The sequence below is a fragment of the Rattus norvegicus genome, chromosome 5 (genome assembly GCF_036323735.1).
Source record: "Rattus norvegicus strain BN/NHsdMcwi chromosome 5, GRCr8, whole genome shotgun sequence".
Classification (NCBI taxonomy): Eukaryota; Metazoa; Chordata; class Mammalia; order Rodentia; family Muridae; genus Rattus; species Rattus norvegicus.
The window spans coordinates 103,557,248-103,571,190 of record NC_086023.1 but is presented as its reverse complement, the minus strand read 5'-3'; positions in this window follow the sequence as shown (position 1 = coordinate 103,571,190).

The following is a 13,943-nucleotide window of genomic DNA, read 5'->3' as shown; positions in this document are numbered from 1 at the left end:
AAGGCAGCTGCAAACAGCAGCCTGCATCTGCTGCAACCCGCTCCCAAGTTGGCTTTCTAACACAGACAGTGTCTGGCAGACGGAGACAGAAAGGGTTTGCTTTATAGAATCATCTTTCCCACAGAGAAAGCTGGGGGAGCTTTCACCTTACATCCGAGTAGAACTCAGAAGAGCTATGGGCTCCAGCAGGCTGGGGCTGTCACCTGCCCTGGACACTTTGCCATGTAGATCCTCCTTCCCTGAGCCTCAGTTTCCCCCTTGAAGGCAAAACATCCCTTTTCTGTGTGTCCTGTACAGTCGTTATCTAGACAGCAGCAGGCGGGTTCAAAGGCTCTAGCATTGGGGTGAACATCCCAGGAAGGGACCAGGTCAGGGTAGGTTGCAGTTCCCCGAGACTGAACTTCCCAGAGATGGACTGGATAATGCAGTTGAATAACGAAAGCTAGCATTCTGTAGTTGTCTGTCCTGCTTCCACTTATACAAGAACAACAAACCATCTTATTTACGCAGAACAATCATAAGCTGGGCCTGGTAGAATGCATGAATTCCTAGCTCTTAGGAAGTAGAGGCAGGAGGTTCAGGAGTTTCAAGGCCAGTTTGGGCCTGCCTGTTTAAACAAAAGACAGTTGCTTGATTTGGGGAGTCTGGAATTTTGGGTGCATATGACAGTAATATAGCAATCGGTGCATTTATTTTTCTTTAATTATTAGTTTATCAGGACATATTGATTAATGTTGCTATTATTAGATCCTTAATAATTTATTAATTTTTCTCTTACTCATCTGACCACCCACCTATCTGTCTGTCTGTCCTGGCTGAAGACACCCTGAGCAAAAAGGAGAAGCCCTGGTCCTCACCTTTGAATATACAGCTCTGAGCACACGAAGTACCAAGACGGCCCATTTTATATGAGCTTTCAGTGCCACATCCCGACTATGGAAGCTGCTGCTGGAAAGAAAAAAAAACCTTTAGGTAAATATTTGAAATATTTTAAAACTGACATTCTGATGCCACTTCAATAATGTTTTATAAAATTCAAGGGAAAAGTAGAGTTAAGTAAATGTGAACTTTCCCTTTCCTGAGACAGTTAAAGGCCGCGCTATTTGCATATTCTAATGTGGGCTCAAGGTACAAAGCTTCAGGAAAATTGTCCCTAGAAAACCTCCAGCCTTCCATGTGTGTCAGATGCAAGTCAAAGACTCCGTCTTTTCAAAGTGGCTGGCTTCTGTGTAGCTGTTCCGCACAGCCTCTGTCTTCCAGAACTGTCTTTGGAAGCACAATTAGAAGGTTTAAAACCCAGAAACACAAGCTCCATCCTATTTACACATTTAAAGTAAAGGTCACTCTCAGAAACTTGGCTTCCCAGATTTCTCCCCCTGAAATCCCTTAAGATATGTAATACCAGCATAAAGGGAATCACAAATCCAGTTTTCAGAAAATGGCATTAAATATAGATTTAAACTTTGACCTTTAGTCCCAAGTGAGAGGACAAAAAATTCTCTTTACAGTGAAGGGCATGTTGCTACTAAGCTTCAATGAGTAGGGAGAACCTGCCTGGTGGTAGCCAGGATTAAGAAGCGCCAATCGATTTACCTCCAATGCAGGTGTGCTGCAAATCCACTGGGCCCAGACGCAGCGCGTGATTGGACCTGGCTCATCTATATTCTAGAGTTTGTAGAGGAAGCTTCTGGGAAACGGGGGTCTTCTTGGCTCGGGGAATTGACGTTTCCACGGCAATATGTGAAATGCATTCCGAGTGAGCAGCACTACAAGATAGAACACGCAGGGTCTCCCACCCCACATTAGGGTCATGAGTAATAGTGGGGAATCCACGGCTAGCAGAGTGACAGATTGGGCAAACAGGGAAATCATGGAGGCCCAGAGCATTCATATTTTTACATTCCTTATTACCCTGACCGCTCTGCAGGTGCTGACCAGGTCCCAGGCTGCTGTCCCATGCTGTGACTCATCTCACCTCTACACTGTTGACAAGTTGATTTTGAGGCCAATGTGGGGGAAGGGTGGTGGACAATGGGCAATGGAGACTGTTGGAGAGAGGGACTGTTGGTTATGTGTGCATCTGGAAGCAACAGAAAAAATTTCCCTTGGTGGGGGCTTTGCTAGAATAATCAGATTGGGAAAGGCACCTGTAGAAAGGAGCACTGGGCTGGGAGACCGTTTTCCCTAGTAGCAAAGTGGACTTGGCATTAAAGACACAGTCACACATTTGTTTGTCTTTGTCACATGATAGGGACTTTTCACACAGCCTGATCTTGCTGAGTTACAGCCATAGTTACCCTCCCATCCCCAGTGTCCGACTTGAACAAGATACTGGGCAACTGTTCATTGTTTGAATAAGTGAGGGAAGAACAGAGTGATTGCAGAGGGAGAGATGCTAGCCCTCACCTAGCCAATGCAGATGAGGAATTTGAAGTCCAGAATGGAGAGCTAACTGGACTGGGGTGTCACTTACTGTCAGTTGCAGAAATAAAAACAGAGATAACAACAGTTTATGAGCAAGATCGCAAACATGCCCAAACACTTAGCAATTGCCAGGATTTGTGTCAATCAACAGTGTCAGTGCTAGGTTAGTTAGATCTCAGCCCATATTCACTAATCTCTCCAGAGTTCAGAAGCTCGCAAACTACATTTCCCAGACTTCCTTGCCAGCTTTTGGTAGGTTCTAGAGAACCCAAATACTCACAGAATACTGGCAACTGAGAGCAAAGTAGCCTTTATATCAATAATCTAACTAGGGGTTGGGGATTTGGCTCAGTGGTAGAGTGGTAGATCCCCAGCTCCAAAAAAAAAAGAATATTCTAACTAATGAATTAATTGTCTTGGTGGCGGCAGCAGTAGCAGGCAACAGGCAGTGATGGTTTGAAAGACAGAGGACAAGGGGTGGAGGAAGAGGAGGAGGAGGGCGAATAGGTGCAGAGTATTACACCGCAGATGGGGCCCTTGTCTTGTCAGGCGAACATGGAGTATCCCAGGCCTCAGGGGAGAGATAGAACATGAGAGCTGAGGATCAAGGGACTTGGCACGTGGGAGTATCTGGAAATGCTACCCAGCGTGTGGAGAGCCCTCTACAAATGTTGGCTTCAATATAAGGCAGCAAGGCCCTGGGAGCTTGAGGAAATGTCAGTGTCAGGAGGAGCGGTTTTGAGAGAAGGCTCTACGTGAAGTCTCAGGAGAGAGCAGACCTAGCAGCAGACATGCAGTTAGATATTGGCAAATCAAATCCTACACCCACGAGGTACACTTTGTGTGACTCCCCTGCTATCCTTGAGCTACCTGGGGGTCTCAGTGCTGTGCAGGAGGAAACTGTCTCAAGAGAATCCAAGGCAGACTTGGATTCTGCCACATACTTTCCAGCCTCTCTGTCCCTCCTCAGACTCCAACTATTTCCCCAGTCACTGACTCTAAAACCAGGCCCTTAATGAGTCAACAGGAAGATTGCTGAGCCCTGTGCTGAGAGGAGTCCACTCCTTCCATCCGGCATCTTTCAGTCTCTTCCCAATCTGGGCCTTTAGGCCCCTGCTAGTATAACAAATCAATAATTCGATAATCTTGTTTGAGAGAAGATACTAATAACTTGTTATAACGTAAAGCCCCTGTCCTTTAACACTGGCCTTCACTTCAGCAGGCCACTGCAATGAATGAGTAACATGGACTCTCCGTGGCATGATAGCTTGTATTAGCCAAGAAGGCTTTAGACAGTTACAGAAAATCATAGTGGTGGCTTTCTTTCTGTTAAGTTGTAGGTTGTTTATTTTTCCAACACACACACACACACACACACACACACACACACACACACACACACAGTCTTTCTAAGGCCTGTCTGTCAGGGCTATGATCCCTCTATTGCCCAGCCTCCTCTCTATGTATCATGCCCATAAGAAGTCCACAGAGGCATCTAGGTTAGGGTGTCTGTGTACATCCCCTCGCCCAGAACCAAGCTGTATGGTCAACCCCAGCTTCAGGGAAGGTTGGAGAAGTTTCCATTTTATTGGGTTTTAACAGTTCAACACAGTGACACTCATAGCCAAAATAGAGGATGCCCTATGAAGTGAAAAGAAATGCGTCCGGTGTTGGCAGCAGCCATGTCTGACACAAAAGAGTGACAGGAAGGACCAGAAACATGATGGAGAACATTTTGTATCGTCCTCCATCTGTAACTAAGGGTAGAAAGAAGAGCAGATGAGGGGAATGGAGATGCTGTGTGGAGCAGGAAGAGCACCCAGGTCTCTGCCCAGGCAGGGACCTTCTCTCAGCTAGAGGCAGAGGTATGCTAGCTAGCAAGGAGCAAGCAAGAGGCTGCTCTTAGTGCCATGGCTGCATTTCTACCCACTGCAAAAGCCTGCTTCCTTCTGGGACTGTCAGCATGTGTTGGAATGGCCAGCATGACCATTAGTGACTCCGTGCTATCAATGACACCCACTCTATTACAGGACAGGTGCCATCAATCATCCTCCATTTTATTTTCCACTGTATGTATGGGGTTCAGAGATGGGATCTGAAACAAGAGAAATGAAAAATTTTAATTCATTAAAACACCCCCCACACACAATTCATTTCCCCCCCCCCCAGGTCTCTACAAACTTGTAAACATGTGTTTTCATTCTGGAAACATGAGGTTTCTACTCTGGCCTGTATAGCTTCCTCTTATAAATGCTGTTGTTACATGTGGCTCTCTTGCACAGAGGGCTGGTGTCAGGCCTCTGAGCTGCTGTCCCTTTAGTCAAGGACTTCAGTATTAGAGTCCCCTTTGTCCTCAGGTGCTCCAGATCAGCCATTTCCTACAAATGTTCTTAGGGCCACCGTGGGACTTGGGTCCTTCCTCCAGACTCCCTGCTCCTCTGAAGTGGGCCGTAACTGAACAATGATGAGAAATGGGAGCATAAAGGCAGTCGCTGGCTCACAAACAACCTTTCCACACTTGAAAAAGTCCTCAGAGTCTCGCAGGCAGAAAACCGAGTCCCGCAACATCAGTAGACGTCGGGGTTCTGGAGGGAGACAACTCGTGTAATTTCCATCTCTTGAAACATTTAAGATGTCTCTGATCAAAGGAGGAGAAAATTAACCACAGTGTAGGAAGCTGGCAGGGGGACGGGCAAGATGACCTAATTTGCCTTTTTCATTACTAATTTTTGGTAGAAGCCCTCTCTGGGAATTCCACCCTGAGATTGCGAGGCAGGATCCCTCCCTGGGAACCTGGGCAGAGAGGAGTGACGTCCAGGAGTCCTATCTCTGAAACCTCAATTGCATCCTTTGGGTTTCGCCTGGAAGTAAATTCTCCTCAGATAGATACACGGGGCCCTTTCTTATCTACATAATGACTGCGGGGAAATTTTCCCTTTGGGTTTCAAAGGACGTAAGTTTGGCCTATCAAAGTTGGGACTACACAATGAATTCATTACTTGCTGAAATAAAAATCAACACAAATATATCTTTGCTTTAAGAAGGGGGGAAACCAAGCCCCCACCACTTACTTGTTTCACCAATCTCTGGATCCAATTAATTTTTAACATGGGAGTGAAGTCCCTTGTATTTTTTTTCTCCTTTCAAGCCAGACATTTATTTTTAACAAGGGGTGAAATCATCTGAGAACAAAACGGGACATCTGTTACTTTATATCTGTTTATTTTAAGTACTTAAATCTGAGTTTGATTTCACACAATTTTGACATTGTTGCTTCATTAATAATCCTTACGTAATTGCGACCTCAGAGTGAGCCCCAAGATTGCAGCATTCACTTCTCGTTAACATAGACTGATAGGAGAGCCAGAGTTTCCCCCACCCCCACCCCCCAGGAAGGGAGAGGCATCCACATTCGAAGCTGGCCCACGTGCTGCTGTGAGCAACAGTGGCAATCACCTGTGAAACGGAGCACCATGAACCTCTGCTGGGGCCAAGAACAAGGCTGCAATAGACTGGAGTCCGAGGCTAACATCAGCAGTTCCATATTTTACAGGGATTCTTGAATGGCCAGAGGATCGTCAGATTACAGATAGAGCACATGTGTGTACACAGGCACCACTTCTTCTCTCTGGTCAACCCACCTCCCTTTCAAGGACACTAAGGTGCTACACAGGGAGGCAGGGTAGTGCTATCAGCAGATGGCAGTGGGAAAGGGGTGCATGACTTCCAGAGAAGGGGCTCTATGCCCAGTGTGAGCAGAAGGGTTTGGCCTAGTACTAAGGGCTAAGAGCGGAGGGATGGGGCTCAGAGAGGAAGAGTTACGATAAGGATGGTGAGGGGAGGGTGGTGGTAAGATGGATCAGTGGTTAAAGGTGCTGGTGAGTGGATCTGAAGGCCGCCTTTCAATCACTGGATCCCAAGGAAGTGTTACGAAAAAAATGGACTCCCACGTGCTGTCCTCTGACCACCACAGAAGCATGGTGGCACAAGTGTAGCCTCACACATGTAAGTAAACAAAGTAAATAAATAAATGATGCACTAGGATGTTAAAATTAATTTATTTGATTCATTAATAGACAAGCTGGCTAATGAACACCATGCTCAGCGTGACATGCGTTAATGCTGGGCCATCTCCTTGTGAAGGAAAAGAGACAAGGGTGCTATGCTGGGATGGCAGATGCGTCTGTCTGAAGAGTGGGAAGAAACTGAAAACGGAAAAGGGGAGAGGAGAGGGGGATGGTGAAGAAGGAGGGAGGAGTGGGGAGGGGGAGAGAGAGGGAGGGGGAGAGCGCTTGAACTGGAGCAGTCCTCATCCTGGAGAGGTGAACTAGAGAGTGTAGAGATCTGCTCCTTTTGTGGAAAAGAAACAGACAAAAAGAAAGAGGAAGAAGAGGGTAAAGAAAGGGATGAATGCATCCCTGACCTTGAAGGTCAATGGGCTCCATTTAGACTTTCACAAGGATTTAGAAGGGACACAAATGGCTTGGTTTATACCCTATTAAAAAAAACAGGCTGGTTATGATGGGAACAGATTACAAAAGGGGGCAAATGCTAAATCAGGGAATGAGTTTTGTAGGCTTTTGCACAAGTGAGAGAAGCTGGAGATATGGTGAGTGGCTACTAGAAAAATCCTTCCCAGAAGACCAAGTGAGAAAGCTAGTGTGGGCGGGACAAGGAACGTTAGGCCTCTCCCACATGCTTCTGGATCAAGCATCCAGGTAACAGTGTTTCTGTTTAGCTGTGTGGGGAAGATGGTTTGGATGCAGGGAGTCAGGCTAAGACAGGACTGGAAAGAAAGTATTTTATGTAAGACATTGGCTTTGAAGAGTCCACTTGGCAGCTGAATGTCTCAGTCTGGAGTTACTGTCAGAGGTCTGGCATGGAGATTTCACTTTGGAGTTGTTGACAAGATGTTTTCAGAAGTATGACAATGAGTGATCTGACCCATATTTTTGAATAAAAGTCATTGAGGGTTGAGCTGGCTAGAGGTCTATCTGGGGATGGAAGAAAGCAATCAAGTCTACTTCGCAATTCACCCAAAATATTTTAAAGCAAATTATAGACATGATGATGTTTCTTCAATGCACAGCTTCAAAAAATAAAAACATCTCCTTATAGGCATTTCCAGGAAATGTCGGTGATGGTCGCCATTTTGTTCCAGGCTGTAAAGATACCGATTATATCTTTATTTTAGTTTTCATAAGACTGTGAGTAAGGTCAGCCTGCCAATTCTGCCCACCATGACTCAAATCAGGTAAATAGAAACCCTGGAAGCCAAGAATCCAATTCAAGTCTGACTGACTCTAAGCTGCTTCCCTCTTGTGCATCCTCAGCCCATGCAGGCCCAAAATGGCCCCAGTCGAAGACCTATACCTGTCCTCACCATTAATCTCTACCTTGGCCTGGATTTTCTGTCTTAAAGTGTCATCTTCCCCTCTGAGCACACGGCCAAACTGCAGTGGGCAGCTCCCGGAATAGAGCAAAGCCCAGGGGATTTGACTATAACCTATGAACCCAATGATTCTAAATTTTGAACAATGACTTCCATTCATTTGTGACCAAGTTGTCTGCAACAGGCAAGAGATAGGATAGGCAAAAGGCCATGGCTTTTCTCCAGGTTTGTCAAGAGGGTGCTGGTGGAGTGAGCAGTACTAATGGTAGGGATGGAGGACCAGTATGCACTAGCAGTTTTCTTTCTGCTATCTCAATGTTGCTTTCTTCTCCCAGGCTTGCTCTCCAGAGAGAAGCTTGGAGCTCTTCTTCTAAGAGCCCCACACTTGGGAAGGGAAGATGCAGCGTTGACTTTCAACATACAATGAGTTTGGTTAGCTGTTTGTCATCCCCAGCAGACATCTTATAATAAAGGGAAGTCATGGTTTTTGACTTGCAGAGATCTTAGTCGCAGAAATTCAGACCCTGCTTGGCTTCTTTCTATGGATATGAGTCTATGATTAGGCTGACCAGTCTGAAGTACATGGAGAAAGAACTTGCTTGCCTCAGAGTGCCCAGGAAGCAGAAAAAGAGAGAATGTCACCAGAGAAATGGCACAGCCTTCAAAGGCTTGCCACCAGAGATCTGTTTCCTCCAATCAGGTGGCAGCTTCCCCAGTTTCCACCACCTCTCAATAGTCCAATCAATGATGAGCCCATCAACAGGCAATTCACTCATAAGGTTATAGCACTCTCCTTTCGGTGATTGGATCTACCTGCTTGGAGCCAAGTCTTCAACACATAATTTGGGGGGGTGGGTTAAACACTTCATGTCTAAGTCATAAAAGGTTGTATGCTGTTATAATCAGCATAAATAAGCTGATTAAATAATGGACACATCTTCATATAGCCCCATTGTAAGTCAAAGGGGCTTCTGTCACTCTACAGGCTTACTGGAATCATAGTCAAAGTCCCAACTTTGTTGTCTGTCTACCCCTCCCCCCATGGGGAGAGAGGAAAGAAAATCTCAGGGAAGAAGGTGGAGGACAAGAGAAATAAAGGAGACGTGTGTACAGAAAACACCAGAGCTACCTAGAGGAAGCACCTGGGCTGCCTTGGAAGGCCTCCAGAGTGGCGCTGTAAGGTTGCATTACTCCAAATCCAGAGAACTCAAGCAACTGTGGCTTTTGATCATCCTATCATCCTCTTATTCCAGGCTGACTTACAGGTCTGGGGAGGACGTTCAGGTGCTCTGAAATGCAGCGATAATCAAGAGAAAGAGGGAGTCTTAAATTGAGGACGGAGAGCAATATAGTCGGGTTAATGGAAGCAGTAGCAATATTAAATGAAATTGCTCCACCACTTCTTCCTAAGATGGCACTGGGGAGCCTACCCTTTGCATAAGCAGGGATGGTCCTGGGATTTTGAGGGAGGGCCGGATGGTGGGAGAATCAGTCATGCAGCAACATTACGGTTCATGGGAGCCCAGTTCACAACCCCTCAGCGCACCTGCCGCGTATTTACTCAGGCCCACGCAGGAGCCAGACAAATTTGGGCAGGATTTCAAGGGAGTCTGGAGCCAGGGGAGCTTGCTTTAGTCCAATTAAATGAAGCAGTATCAGGTGGAAAGTAATTCTGAGTATTCACCATTATGGAGAGTTTTGTGTTTAAGCCCCTCAATGGACCTTCTTTTAATGAAGATCTAAACTGCAGGGTCTGAGATGGGCACAAGGAATTGCTCCAACTCACAGAACTGAATTTCTCCCCAAGGAAGACAGATGAGAGCCAGCAAAGTTTCCTGAGGGCTATTGCTTTGGCTTCTGGATGTGCCTGCACCCTGTTCCCAGGACACATCCATTCATATGTGGATATGTCCCCTCCATTCTGAGGAAGGAATGTGGAAACCAAGCTTTGGACACCGAGAACCTGAGTTTCATACTCAGGTGGGTCCAGGGAGCTGAAACCTTTGGGGCTTTCTCTGTGCTTCCTGCCTTTGTTTCTTCCTTCCCCGGTGTTGGCCCTCTGAGGCTGAGGAAGCAGAGGGAGAGGAGATGAGCTAATGCGGATTTGGAGAATCAAGAGTCTTATGTAACTGTCTCAGGGAAAAACAGGTCCACTAGCATAGGTAATAAATGAAAGAAGAAGAGGGTGCAATTCACAAGGGCAAATGCACACGGATGAGCTACCCTTTCACTGTCAGAGAAAGTAGAGAAGTAGCCCCAGCACTACGCATGCGCTGAAAACTTGAGACGTGCTACTCGTTGTCTACATCTAGGGTGACAGGCAGAGGGGAAAGACAAAGAATCCTAAAATAGGATGTTGGCCTGAGATGGCAGTGCCCTGCAGAAATCTGTACAGCAAAATAGATAAGAGGTAAAGCATGAATACACAAAAGGAAAGGAAACATGCATAATTTAAAATAGACAATAGATCCTTCTTTCAGGCCTCCTCGCCTGAGATAGTACTCTAGGCTGATTTGAGACTGCCATATTGCAAATAAGTTCAAGAATTTCTCGGCAGTAGCCACCAAAGCGGAGGGTCGTTGACAGAGGAAGTCTCCCGAATCTATATATGCTTGAACAGTTTTTATTTCCGCTTATAGCAAACTTAGGGTTTCAGCCTATGACCCAAGCCAGGTTTAACCACCCTTCTTCAACAAGCCAACTAAAAAAGGCAAATGAGGGACCAGGGAGATGGTTCAGTGGTTAAGGGCACTGACTGTTCTTTCAGAAAACCTGAGTTCAATTTACGGCAACCACATGGTGGCTCACAACCATCTGTAGTGGGATCTGATGCTCTCTTACAGCTACAGTGTACTCCTATACATAGAATAAATAAATCTTTTTTTTTTAAAAAAAAAAGCCAAATGAATGGGAAAGGGAGAAAGGGACCAGGTATCCACTGTGGTCACACATATTGGGAAGAGGGATAAGAACCTAGGACCTCTCCAAGTCTATCTTCCAGGTCCTGAAATGATATTGACATTTGTGTTGAGGGTCAAGGATATGTGCATCTAAGCTGTCTTGCCCACGGTGTGGTCTCACTCACCACTGGGCCCATCATTCTCCGGTCTCCAGTATCATCCTGCACGGTGTTAGAAAGGCATGAAATCCCTTTCTAGGAGACAAGTTCCCCCTTAGGAGTCTTCCTTTTCTCAGCATGAGGGTCCCAGGGAAATTTCTATTTGGGGGTGGTCTATTGTTTCAGTAGTCTGATAGACTGAGGGGCACGGTGTCTCTCTGGGGTATTTTTATTTCTACCAGGCCATTGCCTCTGAAGTGTGCCATAGCTGGCAATCAGGCACTTTGTACATGAATCCTTTGGAAAACAGTTCACAGCCCAACTGTGGCACAAACACATTTGTGTTTCGCAGCATTTAATATCCTTTGTATCACATGTGGCTGCTAATTTATTTAAAACAGTATCCATATAACTTCTGGCATGTTCCTTTTGGAGTTAAGGGGCTGCAGCTCACAGCGGGAACACTCTGAATCCAAGTGAAAGAACAGGTCTCTGAATTTGAGGAATATCCAGCAGTATATATGATGGAAAGGGATAAAGAAACACAATTTAGGTTGTTTCTGTTCTGTTGGTTATGTGACCTCTTTCATTTGTGTTAGAAATTCAAGACAGTGAGATGACGATACTGACTGGCTTTATTCAATAAGTATAAATTATAGTGCACCCATGAAACATTTTGATGAAAGAGTGGTATCTTTAAAGTTGAGAATTCCTTTTGTTAGTTTTGAGACTAATAAATAATAGCAAATTGAAATAATTATTGCTAAATAGTATGTGATGATTACTAAAATTTAATGTTGTTTTAGTATGGTGTGTGTGGGGGATTAATGGCTTACTCCTTGTATATAAAATATGCTACGGCTCCTCTTTCTAAGACTATCAGAACTTGTGCTGGGAGAATTAAGGCCAGACTCATGGCCTTCAGGTTCCCTGGGCTAGTAGAGTTGTCCCATCTTCATGCACAAGGCAGAGACAACTGTGGCTCCCCTTCCCGTTCCCTGTCTCTTCTTGTTCCCTAACCTTCTTATAACCCAGTGTTTCATAGTTCCTCAAGAAGACTTCTGAAAGATTTGCTATGCCCTGTTCCAGCCTTTTGGTTTCTTTCTGACCCTGATTTAATCCTTTGAAATTGTTGATGGTTTATACTTGGTTTATCTCATAAAAGTTCATGTTGGAGGTGTGGTCCTGTGTACAGATGGGGAAGGTGCTATAAAGCCTTGAAGAGGTGGGACTTAGGAGATATTTAGGTCATTCATTGAAGCTTCTGTTTCCAGAAGAGACTAACGGAGTGAGTGGTTGTGAGACCCTGGTTAGTTCCTGTCAGGAAGAATTGAAACTTGGCCTTCCTTTTCTCTCTTGATACATAATCTCATCTGCTCCCAACACTTTGATGCCATCTCCCATGAAACCCTCTCCAGAGTTAAACACAAGCCAGTGCCATACTCTTAACCTTGCAACTGTGAATTAAACAAACTTCTTATTATTGTCCTCCACCTTGGGTATTTTATTATAGCAGGGGCATAGAGACGAAAGCAAAGTATCTGTAAGGGAAAAGTGACTAAGACAGGGAGCCCCTGGAAAGAATGTGGATCAGCAGGAATGAAGGGCCCATCCCCCTCCCTCCAAATTAGAAACTGATCAAAAACAATTGTGTCCAAAGGCCCCTGACTGGAGAACGGACTGAAAACGATGAATCATGAGCAGGGCATTTATCAGAAGTATTAAAAGAAGACATGTGGGACAGATTTCCAAAGTAGGAAAGCATTATTTCCCTGGACCTCATCCAGGGAAAACAGAGCACTGGGAATTTCAGTATTTTGTAAGAAAATGGAGCAAACCTTAAGGGATGGTCTCATGGAGTGTGTGCTCGAGGCAGGACGCCGCTGAGAGGCTAAGAGCTAACACGGCGTGCTTGTGAGAGGCTGTGGCCTTACCAACGAACTCCACCTCGAGGCTTCAGTTTCAGGGGCTAGCCAACGAGGTGGCTTCAGACCACTTCATAGATCTTCATTTTGGTGATGGATTTGATGTGAGCACTGGAACAGGGTTTGTAGCAATGGGAATCAGAAAGTGACTAAAAGACCCACAAAAATGTGGCAATGCCCCAAACCCAAACAGGAGGTTTCCAGCACTGTACCAGAAGTATCCCTTTCTGGCCTGGGTTGTTTTGGTGTTCTGGAAAGAGAACCAAATGTCAGCTTACTGGATAGAGGTATTCACGTTTAAGACGATTCGTGTTGCAGAGGTCCTGGTAGGAATGGCAAGACTCTGGGATCAATATGGGCTACACCCTGCCCACCTAGGCAGCTGGGATGTGGACTTGACTGGAGCTTGATGTGGATCGACATCTTTAGAGCCCAGCTGGCAGTGTGTCCCCCATTCCAGACACTAACAGGGAGAGCATTCAGAAGAGACTTCCAAGACCAAAAAAAAAATAAAGTCTGGGGAAAGAATTGGAGGTTGTTAAACCAGACAAAGAGAAGCCTCAGGACAACACAGTGTCTTCTTCATATATCCAAAGGCTCACTGGCAGGCAAGAAACAGCTGTTGGTTGAACTATGGCTCTCCCAGACTTATATATTGACGTCCTGACCTCCCAGCCTCTCAGAATATGACCTTATTTGGGAATAGAGTCATTGTAAATATAATCAGTTAAGATGAAATCTTACTGAAGTAGGGTGGGCCACTAGCACAGTGTCACTTGTCCTTGTGAACAGAGGAAGGCTGGAGACAGCAAGCACATAGGAAGAGCCCGGCAAAGATGTTAAGTGAACATCTACGACCAAGGCGAGGCATCCATTGCTAGGAAACCGCCAGCAGCCGAGGGAACAGAGGGATGGAACAGTTCTCCCTCACAGCTCAACAGACCTCTGACTTCTACCCTCCAGAATGGCAAGACATAAATTTCCCATTGTTTATACAGCCCAGACTGTGGTGCTTGCTTAGGAGGCTTTAGTCGACTAATGCTGGGACTAAAGTCAGTCTAATAGGCATTGGACTCCCAGGCTGGGTGTGCTCTGGGGGCAGCTTCCACCAAAGGCAGCATGAAGACCTTTTTGACAGCTTAGA